Genomic DNA, 12,515 nt, shown 5'->3' with positions numbered 1-12,515 from the left:
GTGTACTAGAGAGTGCAAAAGGAATGGGTCCTAAAACCCAGAAATGAGTTAGCATTTTAGCACTTCCCACTCCCCCGTCTGGAAGTCAATGGTTTTTTTTAATGGGTTTTTATTTAGATGACTGAAATAATGTCAGTGGTTAACTAGGGATGGGTCATGATTTTAGATTTTTCAAATAGTCGTTAAGTTATAAAAAATCTAATACTTTATGCGACTAATCGTCCCATCTAAAAAAATGCAGCGAGTGTACCCCAACGTCGTGTCTGCGTGCAAGCAGCGCATATCATGTAATGGCAATCTTGACAGAAATGATCAAGTTACCTTGGTCTGTACCAAAGTGTGGGGCAGACTGTAAGAATGACCAACCTATACCCACCCACCCACCTCAAATCACCACCTTTAGTGGTGTATGTTTGTTTTTATGGAATCAAAACAAATTTTGCGATATATAAACGCGTTGTTTGCCTCGTGCTGATCTTTGGCTGGAGGTCTTTCTCTACCACCTTTTGTTCCGCTGGATACCTGCTTGTAACACCAGGTTCGGTGGAGAGCGAACACGATTGGACTTGGCAAGTCGAGTGGGGCTGCTTAAAGCCCCAGCTTGAGTTAGGATAACAATCCCATCTCCACACACACACGCACACACGCACACACGCACACACAACCGTACTGTAGCTCTGCTCTCTGTGCTAAGTGCTAATTAGCAGAACAAAGCATCTGTTGTTCTTTTAAACACACGACAGTTAAATATTTCATCTATCCGCCTGTCTCCACAGATCCTCAGCTCCGCTGGAGGAGCAAGAGGAGGCAAGCTGACAGCGCACGCACGCACACACACACACACACACACACACACACACACACACTTGCTGTAAATGTACACATGCATGCACACAAATGAATTTACAAGCCAGCATACACAGAAATAGACATGCTGAGACACACACACACACACACACGCACACACACACACACACACACCGCCTGCGCCCTCATGTAAGCTGACAGCAGCATCAGCATAATGTGCCATATTAAAGTGAACAGGACCTTTACTATAAACACCATTCCCCCTTAGAGAGAGCGCTGGAGGCAGAGAGCTGGAGGTTTGGTCTTAGAGAGACGGGGCCAATGGCTAAGTGCTTATTACCCTGCCTCCCCTGATAGTTACAAATATACACTTTGTTCTTCCACTGTCTGAGGTAGAGAAGAGCACAACCTGGAGAGAAAGGAAAGGTTAAGTGAGTCGAATGATTTGAGACATACAGAGCATCAGATATGTCTTTTTCCTGTCTCTTTCCCACCTTCGTCTTTTCCCTCTCCTCCTCCCTCCATCTCTGTCTCTCGTGGCTCGGAGAAGGAGTGTGGGGGCAGAGCGCTCTCGTCTTGTTAAACGGCTGGCAGATGACAGAAAAATTAGAGGCATTTCGCTCTTGACAGGTTGTTGTGTGTGCGTGTTTCTTTTTTTTTTCTTCGTTTTTTTCTGCTTCAAATGTTTTTTGTCAGTTTGTTTTCAGTCAAGCTGTCTCGGCAGCACAATAAGTGCAACGGGTGCGCGCACGCACGCACGCACACACAAACACACTAAGAGTCACACATGCAAAAAACACATGTGCAGGTTTTTTTTTGTGTGTTTCTTATAGGAGACAGATCTGATTTTGTGTTCTCAGATTGGTGGCAATGGGAGGAGGGAGAGGAGCCGTTCGCTCACAAAGACGTCTTCCCCTCCGCTAATTATCCAGACAGGCTTTGATTGCCTGTTTGGAAACAGTTTTTCAAACAGCTGTAATGACGATGATTAGGCGGCGCTGCGAGTTCTGTGCAGGCGGAGGGAGGAGCGCGCAGTCGGCCCGTCCAAACATCTCGCCACCTCGTGTTTACGCGAAGGTGTGTGTCTTTCGCAGCCGTGTTCACATGTCATTTTGGAAAATTATTTTTTGCATTACAGTGCAGGCTTCTTCCTTGTGCCTTCCTCCTGTTTGAGCTGACAAAGGTGCCTTCAGGTACTAACCACCACCTTTTGAAACAGTGCATGTGGTAAAATTGTTATTTTTGTGCTTTTTAAGGTAAAGTGTTACACCTCCGTTCCTGCTTTACTGGTGGCCTACAACTACTGGATATATTCTCTTGTTACAGTAGAAAACAAACAAAATAGAAAAGCATCACTCAGACACATGCTGACACTTGGTGAACAATTAAATATAGATATTAATTTTCATAGCATTTAATTTTCTGTTCTAAGAGACTAAATCAACACATGAGAGAGTTTGTTAACGCCTTTTTTAAAAAACGGATGTAGTCACGTGTATACTTCCGCTAACTTCGCCAAGTCCGTCGCTAGCTCTCCCGTCAGCTCCGTTCTCTTTATGCATCCATGATCAGCTCCATCTGGGCCGTTTGAATGCATTTAACATAAATGTCAGTATATGGGTGCTCTACAGTTGTAGCGTCGGCTGATTTGACCACGAAGATGAGAGCGACGGCCGGCTTGACCGCACGTTACCGCGATACGATAACGTTTCCTGTTCATGACAGAGTTAGCATGCAGCTTTAGCCGTGATGTCTAGCTCTGCTTTTCCTGGCAATGTGTTAAACCCAAAGTGTTTCCATACTTTACTGTATGTGTAGTGTTTACCATTTTGGACTTAAAATGTGAGGGTTCAGGCTATATCCCCTTGGACCCTGCTTTCTCGCTTCGGCTCACAGCGGCTTTGTTTTGGTTATTGAAGCGGATAAGACATCACGTCACTCTGACTACACCAATAAACGCGGTAACTTCCTTCTACCTCTGCCAAACTCTATTTCCCCCCCCCCCACCCCAATCCATTACAGTTGTTTTAAATCTGTTATAAATCGTATAAGACTTTTTGGGTGTAAAATGCAAGTTTCATTGCTGTAGTTCAACATTAACCTGGAGGAACTCAAGCTGCCTGACCCTCATTAGAGTGGGGAAGCATTTGAAATGAGCACCAAACAGCCACACAGAGTGGCAGCCAGCTTCTCATTAGAGGTAGAGATGGAGAAAGGAAGATAGGGACAGAAACAAAGAGAGAACTAGAGAGAGAGCCAGAGTGTGAAAAAAGGAGGGAGACATCCTTGATTTGATTACTTCTGCCTAGACAGACAATGCAGTTCAAGTGATGAGAAGTCTTATTTGTTTCTCTTTGTGTGTGTGTGCATGCATGTGAGGTCGTGTGTGTGTGTTTTAGTCTCAGGGATGAGCTGATCAAGACAGAGGCCATTCATGTTAAGTGGGCTCCAGAGAATTTGTCTGTGTGTGAGAAAGAGAGAGAGAGAGACACGTACAGAGAGGCAATATTTTGCACGTTTGTGTTGAAACACACTTAACATGAGTCAGCATGTGTTTGTGTGTGTCTCTATCTTAAAGCCTGAATGACCGTCATACGAATATCAGAATATTATTTATGTTTGTGTCATGTCATATTTTCAGGAACGATACAGTCTCCTTATCTGATGTTTTCTTCACTTCAGTGGGCGTTTAAGTCACATGTTAATCAAGAAAGTAGTCAGTAAAATGTTCGATAATGAAATAATCACTAGCTGCAACTCTAGTCACATTCATTAGGCTTATATTTCAAGTAACTTTGTCTCATCAAATTTGTTTACATATTCTTTGAACCTTTGGCGAGCGACTCAGAAACGGGTCGCAAGCTACTGGTCGCGAGCTACTGGTCGCGAGCGAGCGACGTGTTGGAGACCCCTGCTCTATCATTTATATTGGAAATGAGGACAGAAGCAGAGGGTTAAACCACTGTTAATTTAACTTGAATAGAAGTTGGTTTATTTTATTTTTTGTTAAATATTGCACTCCCTTGTATCTTAAGAACTGACGCAGCGGGTCCTAAAGTTGCACTTTTTTATTATTTTCAAATAAAAGGTGTATGTATTTGCCATTAATCATTGTTTACTTGTTTATATCCATAATTAATCTATCCCTGATTCCCTTTCAAGAAAAACTTTGAGGAATCCTGACCTGCACTGTCCAGTATCAGCTATTTATTTCACAGTCACACTGATTGAATTCTTTGCAAAAAAAAGTTACTGTATCGATTTTAAGTCATTGAATCGTATCGTATCGTATCATATCGTATCGTATCGTATCGTATCGTATCGTATTGTATCGCTCTAGATGAGCCAAATATCGTCATTGAATTGTATCGGAACCATGGAAAGTGATGCGTATCGTATCGTAGAAACGTATCGTTACTCCCCTAGTTTCTATGCTGTGCTTCCCAGAGTTCACCTGTCAATCAAACAGTATGGGCGGGACTGCTGCGCCCTATTTCTGGGATTTTCCGATGAACTTTCTGTAGCTGGCGCTCTTTCCTACTCTCCCATGCTTACTACCCAGCTCCTTTTCTTTTAACTTGAAACAAATCGCTGTGGCTTCTATCAGAAATGTAAATCACATCACTTCCTTTTGCGACGGAGGACTTTTCCAGCCTGACACGGCACGTTCAGAACAGCGACTGTAAGCTCTTTCATGAACTGGATATGTCAGTCAACGATAAATGGCAGCAAAACTGACATCAATGTTATCACTGTAAGGAGGAGGCCGGGGGGCACAGCTGCTGTTTTTGGCCTACGGGAATGTATCAGCATCCGCACACCCACAGCAAACACACACACACACTTAAAGTAGAGCAGGTAGGAAAACACACACACGTAACTCACACAGAATACAAAGGCATAAACTCGAAGCATGCACACGCACACATGCGGCTGCCTTTTGAACATCAACATGTGTTACACCTGGGATTAGCTAGATGTTTGTGAGATCAAATGTTGTCCACCATCCCCCCACCCTACTTCCTATTATCTCTAATGTGGAGAATAATCCTCTTGTGGAATTAATCTCTTTTGAATAGCGTTTGTTACCACGCTGAGATAGAATTAAGGCTCTTGTTCCACTTCTGGGTGTGATGTACATGTGTGTGTATGTGTGAATGAGACATATATGTGCAGTTGAAGTATTTCTACCCTTTAGAAATTCAGTAAGTTTTATTTTTGGGAGAAATTTTCCCATAACAGATCACACAAACGGTCTGTTTCCTTTAGGAATGACTGTCCTGTTAATCTGTAGACATCTGTTTATGTTTGAATCAGTTAAATGCATTTCATTTTAACTAGGTTGATCTGTCAGTTTATCTGAGTTTGTCCCATAGCTTTGATTCTCAGCATGAGTCTGATTGGGCAAAACAGGTCCACTTAGCTCCGGCTTTTATATTTCTCAGTTACCTATGGCATTAATAAGATCTGGTTTGACTTTATTCACTTCATTTGCTGTTTTTTCTACATCAGTGTACATAAACTGGCTTATTTTTTCTATTATAAACTATTGTGAGCTATTATGAAGTATAGCTTTAAGCTTAAGTTTGCATATTGAAAGCAGCACAGCAGCTCCTGGATCTGTCCGGTCACAGTTCTGCTCTGCACTCAGAAGCACTTTTGCATAAGTGACGGAAAAAACGAAAGACAAAGCTTAAGAAAACTCTATCTGTAGACTGTATCGTGACCGGTGTAGACAGTAGTATTGATTCAAATTAATAAAGCATATCTGTACAGTCAGACAAACTGCAGATTGATGGAAAAAACGCAGCTGAAATGTGTCAGATGACTGAATGTGAGTTATTCTCCTCCTGTGGACAGATGTTGTAAAGTAGCATTTAGCTACAAACACTAAAACACAGTGCATCTAGACCTTGTGCATACATGTATGTTACAAATCTAATGCTACTGTGATGTTAAAATTTAAATTTCCCCAATGATTCGGATTGTGAAAAAATATATTGACGTGCGCTGCTGGTGTGCAAGAGCCTTCAGGGCGCTTTCACAAGCCACAGTCCGTTTGGCTGGGCCGAATCAGAGTGAAACTGATACTTTTCATTTGTTTTCTATTTAGTCTGGTTCAGTTTTACAGTGCACAAATTAAAACGCACCAAATAAAAAAATAAGTTGCTGAGGGGAGCGTACGAAGGAACAAATTTATCTTTTTCATCTTTAAAGCTGCTACTTCTGTGCAGGGAATCACAGACTTTGATATACTGCTGTCGAAGTCGTTTCACTTTGACTCGGCACTGATCTACTCCCTTCTCCTCCAGTTTATCTCCAAGGACTTTATAAGTGTCACTATTTTTGTGGACTTTAATTAGCATATTCTGCACGTCCTCTTCGGGCCAAATGTCATGTTATCCTGTTGTTTACCTGTGTCCATCTCAACAAATGCCCACACAGGCAGCCTGCGTTTTGGTTCCCTTGGAAACGGTCCAAGATCACCTCTCGAAAGCGATCTTAGACTGTTTGTTTTTGTCCGCACCAGAGTACGATTACTGCGTTCACAACTGCCCAAACGAACTGCACCAGAGTTCGATTAAAACGGACTAAATGTTGGCTTGTGAAAGCGCCCTTAATCTTGTTAAATAGTAACTCATTGTTGACTTGATAGCATGTTGACAAAGACATGAAAATGTAACTTGCACCTTATCATTTAGTACCACATGCATGTACGAATAATTTCACAAGTTTCCAATATGTTCTCTCTCCCTAATGACGCAATTAAATGCCTTCAATGTATTTGGCATAGAAACCGAAGTTGTTGTTGTTGCCGTTTTGGCTAATTCGTTTGGCTGACAGTCAGGTGAGTTCTGTTCGGATTGTCCACATTGATAAGTTCAGCAGTGTAACCAGCTGAGCTATCTTGGTGTGAGCCAGCAGAACCATGAGACAGCCCTTGTCCTCCTTCAGAGGGCAGACCAGGGCACTGACCCACACAACCCCCTCACAAATGATATTTCTCTCCCTAATGTCGTTGTTTCACTCGGAACATTTAATCACATTAAAACATTAAGCGGCGCATCTGGTCCTCTCAGACGTCTTCCGACACCGGTTGTTGTGTTAGAGCCGGAGAGACAACATGCCAAGCATGTGTCTTTGTTGCTGTCTGTCTCTCAGACGGAGGTTAGAGAGACAGAAAGAAAGGAAAAGAGAGATAGACAGGAAGAAGGAGAGCTGTAATTTAGCTGGGCTGACAGAGGAAGTGAGATCTCTTGGGGGTGTGTGAGTGTGACAGTCTAAATGAATAGAGACATCAGTGTGTGTGTGTTTGTGTGGACACGAGGAGGGATCTGTGCTTGGTGTGTTTAACTCACCCTGTCAAACCCGAGACAGCCCTAAGTGTTTTTATCAACCTTCCTCCTCCTTTCTTCTCCCTGTCACCGCTCTGTGGGGTAAAGTGTCCATGTGTGTCTAGCGACTGCCAAAAGGGAAACGTGCAACAGGTAGGCGGTAGGAGCAGAGCGCGCACAACATTAGTACGTCCTTTACTTCGTTTTGTCTCGTTGATGTTTCCTTCCCAATCTCGCTTCTGGGTTGCCAGATCTCAGGAGAGAAAATGAGCAATCCAGACTGTCCAGAGCATCACTGGACAAATCATCATTCTCCATAACACCGTGACGCATGATTCTCTTCAGACGTTCAGCCTGTTGCTGGTTCCAAATATCTACACAAGCACTGCACATGACGTTAGTAGCTCAGCAGCCAGCTGTTGGCAACAGCCTGATCACTTCAACGTTGCTTCTGTGGCTTTTGTGGCCTTTTATTAAGCTTTTAACGAGGAAGTATCACAGCTGAGCTGACACAGGTGCTCTTTCACTGCTCTGAGTCACCAGTAAGTGGAGCTCCACTGCTAAAAGCTACAGATTCAGGCAGTGACAATGGTGATTCAGTATAGTCAGTTCAGCTCGAACGTTCAGTGTAAGTTCCATTTGGACAATTTGAGCTTATCTAGCAGTCAGTTTTTTAAGTTCCCTCGTCCTGAAACCAAAGTGCTGGACATAGTGAGAAATTTTGACTAGACGGTTGTGTGACTGTGGAAACTCTGGAACTCTCCTCTTCTATTCTCCTCTTTTTTCCCTCTTCCTCTTTACGTAAAGCAGATATTGCAGAAGTTGTTGTACAAAATAATATATTATATATAACTCTCAATGATTGGGTCAAAAGGGCAAATCTGCAATGGATCCCGGCCTCCACAAATCCATAGTTCACGCTTGGTCCGTAGAGCTCTCACTGAACCCTGCAGTAAGTGTGTGTGTGTCAGCCCACAGCTGTCAAAAGCAAACTTGAATACAAACAGTCAAGTCTAGTGAGTACAAACAAGTGTTTCCCACAATTGACCTCCTCCACGGTGACTGTCTAGTTTATATCAAAGATATAAGACTGGAGCTCTGGTGGCATATTAGTTGCTCAACACATGTCACACGCTTTTATTTTGCTTTTACCAAATGTCTTTGAAATATTGCGTATGTGTGTAATTTTTAGACTTTATGCGGAGAAGTTAACTGTATGTCTCTACGTTGCACAAACTTGAGGATTTCGTATAACTCTTGTAAACAAATGAAAGCGCATTACACAGACATTCCCTACATTTCTAGTAACTGCAGTTTACTCTGTATGCCACCGGTTGCAGTTTTAACAGACAAGTTCAATCATTTGTTGATAGGGAAATTACATTAGAGCACAATATCTGAAACCTGTTGAATCATATGAAGAAATTACACCAGTTTTGCAAATAGGTGTGACAAATATGTGACACTTTGCGTCACTGAAAATTAATAAATGAGTAAAGGCAGTGGCTTTTTCTTTCTATATTTGTTTATTGTAATTTTGGTACATAAGGAAGTTCTCTCTCCTGTTTCTTGCAGACCAAACTGTATAGAAACCTCAGAATTCAACGTTGAAATTTAAAGGTGTTCCCTTTCAAGCGGCGTGTCTTAAACTCCTGGTTTACTGTATCAAAAAGAAGATGTTATATTTCAGCAATTGTGTCATGCTTTGGGGTCTGTGTTTGTCTGTTAAAGAGAGCATCACAAGATCACTGGTGTGAATGTGACTTTGTCTTTGTTTCTGTGACATTCTGTGTCATTTCTCAGAAGCAAAAAATCACATTCGTCTTCAATTCCTTCCTCTTCTTTTCAAGGCTTTTCTTTGTGACACGTCCCTTTTTGCTTCCCTTTTCTTCTGAAAGAGGTGTCTCACTCTTAACATCTTTTATTTTAGGACAACGGAGCAGAGAGTGGTGATAAGGGGCGGGAGGTGCGATTTTTATGGTGTTTTTTAACTACTGCTTTTACATTGTTCTCATAAATGACTACCTCTTACCAATAAGTCAAACCACTGAATCCACTTAATGACACATTAGATTATATTTTCATACATCTGAGGGCTTTGAGAACTTTTTCATGCAAAAATGACAGAGAATGCTTTTTTCAGTCTCACAAATATGGAGATTTTGGCCCCATTGTCACCGATATCCGAACCAGCTATTTGAGTCAGTATAAACTGTTCTGTCCACTTTTCTTAAATTTGCAGGTCTTTTATATTTTTTGGGCGGAACGCTGTCTTGCCCAGCCATTTTGACAACAGCTAAGCTAACAGCTGGTTGTGGGTTGCCAGGTTGCGGGAAGGCCTTGAAATACGGGCGAAATGGGTGTAGGCAGGTATGCACTTGTGTCACATGACCCTTGAGCTTCCCTTAATAAATCACGCTTAATTTATCTCCTGATTTTATTATCTGACATTGAGTACAATAGCTTTCATTCATTTCTGACTAAAGATAAACTCTGCTGTGTAATCTAGATTTTCTGCTCCTCATATCTTAGATAAAAGGGCATTCAGCATCTAACCAGCAACTGTCTCAACCATGTGATCTGTTTTTTTTTCCTCTCCTGAGGCCAGGGCCTCAGTTAGATGAGTAAGTTGTCCAGTGTGCAGTTTGTATTGAAGTGGTTGCAAGCCTTTGCCTGCACAAAGGCTTTTGTTTGGTCTGGACATCAAGAGGTTTACTGCTGTGTTTCATCAGATTGACAGACGGTTAAAAAAAATCCACCATGAATGTGCTGGTTGGTGGTTGCACTCTTGTATTATGAGAAAGATAGGGCCAGTCCACAGTTCTTGTTGGCTGAGTCATAGCAGGCACTGTCATAGACATATTTTGTTATCTTTCTATTTATTTACTGTTTATTTCACATTAAAGTACTTATTGCATCACAATAACAAATATTGTCAGTGTTTCAGGCCTGGCGGGCCGCCAACGGGAACCCCCGCTAGTCTGTAATAACAGCAGGACAGTCAAGTGTCTGCTATCTAAACTGCTAAAGTGAGTTGAACAAGTGAAGTGAAGATGACTTTGTCGGTACCAGTTACAAACAGGATCGGTAGTGAAAGACACGCTAACGGGCTGACGGATGTTTTTGTGTTTTTAGTAGGGCTGTCAATCAATTAAAATATATATATATATTTTTTTATCTGTTCAAAATGTATCCTAAAGGGAGATTTATCAGGTATTTAATACTCTTATCAACATGGGAGTGGGCAAATATGCTTTCTTTATGTAAATGTATGTATATATTTATTACTGGAAATCAATGAACAACACAAAACAATGACAGATATTGTCCAGAAACCCTCACAGGTACTGCATTTAGCATAAAAAATATGCTCAAATCATAACATGGCAAACTGCAGCCCAACAGGCAACAACAGCTGTCAGTGTGTCAGTGTGCTGGCTTGACTATGACTTGCCCAAAACTGCATGTGATTATCATAAAGTGGGCATGTCTGTAAAGGGGAGACTCGTGGGTACCCATAGAACCCATTTGCATTCACATATCTTGAGGTCAGAGGTCAAGGGACCCCTTTTCTTCGCCATAGACCAGCTAGTATGTCATGTTTGGTTCCTTAGGTTTTGTAGTTTCATACGATGTAATGTAACCCTGGTGCAGTTTACGTGGAATGAGCACTGCACTGGACTCCATTTAAAAAAAAAAATAGCCTTTTAAATGCTACATTGTTTGTCAGCACCTGGTCACATGGTAACTTACGAGGCAATTTGGCCTTTTGGCATGCAGTCAACACACCACTGTTTTGTAAGAAGGAAATAACAGTGAATAACAGGCGAACCAGCTTTAAAAGTGACGTATCTTCTTTTTAAATAAGTGCTGTGCGGTGGATCTAATTTACGCCGATGTGAAGAAGAGTGGTTCATGTGGATTTCGAAAACAAAGATTAATAAATATTTTGAAAAATACATATTTAATGATACCTTGAAGACGCTTTTAAGTGTTAAATTTGAGAACAGAATTTGGTGTGGTGTAATTGTACGAGTGTAGATTACACTTGGATTCACCTCTTCAGTAAAATAGGATGTACACTCATTAACTACTGTTATACTGTTATAATAGTGAATGGCTATGTGACTATTCAATGAAAGCAACATATTATAGCAATTTCCCACAAACTTGAGTTGACCATACAATGGGTTATCACAGAATGCCACTGAATAGATCTCATTCACTTCCTTCCCTAAATGCTGTAAATAACTAGTGTATGAATGCACCAAAGCAAGCTGTCAAAACGCTTATACTGCATTTAAAGTTGTTAGTCTCATGTTCCCCTTTATGCCCTGCAGCTTCCGACACACTCACACCATACATACACACATGCAAACTAAGAAACATTTTAGGGGTGTGTGTAGTGTATGCTTCAGTTATAGATTGGTCACACTGTCTTTTGTGTGTCTGGTTATGTTTAGGGTCCATTTGATAGTTGTGATAATGCTCAGGCTGGACTGAGCCTGAACAAGAATCACAAGCATCTTGGAAGTAAAAAAAAAATGGCATCACCACAAACAATGTTTCCTACTGCACATGATCCCCGTGGCAAAAAAACAAGTCTTGAGATGATGCAACAGTTTTCAGCCGGTTCATTCATCCAGTTTGGTCCCATTTGCCAGATGACGCAGACAATTGGGATGAATCAGCCGTCGGGCAGACAGATCTGATCTCAGACTAGCTATCAACCCTCCCACATGTGGTGCGCATGAATCTACCCGGTGAAGGCTGATTCCAGATCTTAGACCCAGGACGGGTCACGGTGCTCCTAAACAGGAAGTGGACGAGATCAAACGCACCAATCAGATTTGCGGTGTAGTGAGACTAAACATCATCACCCCACAGGAAGGAAGTAGCTCTGTCTGAATTGCACAGACTACCATGAGTGTGTGTGTGATTTACACAGACCAGCATTTACATCCCACACCCAAATATTTACCTCTGTGCAACAGGCACCCTCCAGCACAAAGCTGTGATTAGGCAGAGGGGAGTGTGTATTATGTGTGTTTGTGTGGCGGCCTACAAACTGTGTGAGTGTACTGTATATGTATGTATATGTCTCTGTCTGTGTGTGTGTGTGTGTGTGTGTGTGTGTGTAAAAGGGGTAGGATTGGAGGTCCAACAGGGACCACCTTGGTGAACAATGGCTCTTTTATTCCACTGGAGCGTTTGACTGGACTCTGTGTCTCAGAGCAGCCACACACACACACACACACAGCCAGACAGGAAACACACATACACACACACACGAGGCTTCACACAAACGGGCACACATTAATTCGGTAACTCTTTGGGGGTATCCCGTAGGGGGTCAGTTTCCCCTTAGACTAG

The 12,515-nt window shown here is 42.1% G+C and overlaps 2 protein-coding genes across 4 annotated transcripts in view; one reads left to right on the top strand and one right to left on the bottom strand.

Moving 5' to 3' along the window:
• Positions 1 to 12,515, top strand: part of sox5 (SRY-box transcription factor 5) — a 244,146-nt gene that overhangs the window by 19,140 nt on the left and 212,491 nt on the right. The gene's annotated exons all lie outside the window — the stretch shown is intronic.
• The window catches only part of LOC141762077 (uncharacterized), a 296,685-nt gene continuing 294,630 nt past the window's right edge, over positions 10,461 to 12,515 (bottom strand). Inside the window, exon 10 of the transcript XR_012592720.1 lies at positions 10,461 to 10,533. The gene's annotated coding sequence lies outside the window, so the exon portion shown is untranslated. The remainder of the gene's footprint in view (positions 10,534 to 12,515) is intronic.

Source organism: Sebastes fasciatus, chromosome 23 (genome assembly GCF_043250625.1).
Source record: "Sebastes fasciatus isolate fSebFas1 chromosome 23, fSebFas1.pri, whole genome shotgun sequence".
NCBI classification, from domain to species: domain Eukaryota; kingdom Metazoa; phylum Chordata; class Actinopteri; order Perciformes; family Sebastidae; genus Sebastes; species Sebastes fasciatus.
The sequence above is the reverse complement of the archived record's forward strand: the minus strand, read 5'-3'. Positions and strand labels throughout refer to the sequence as shown.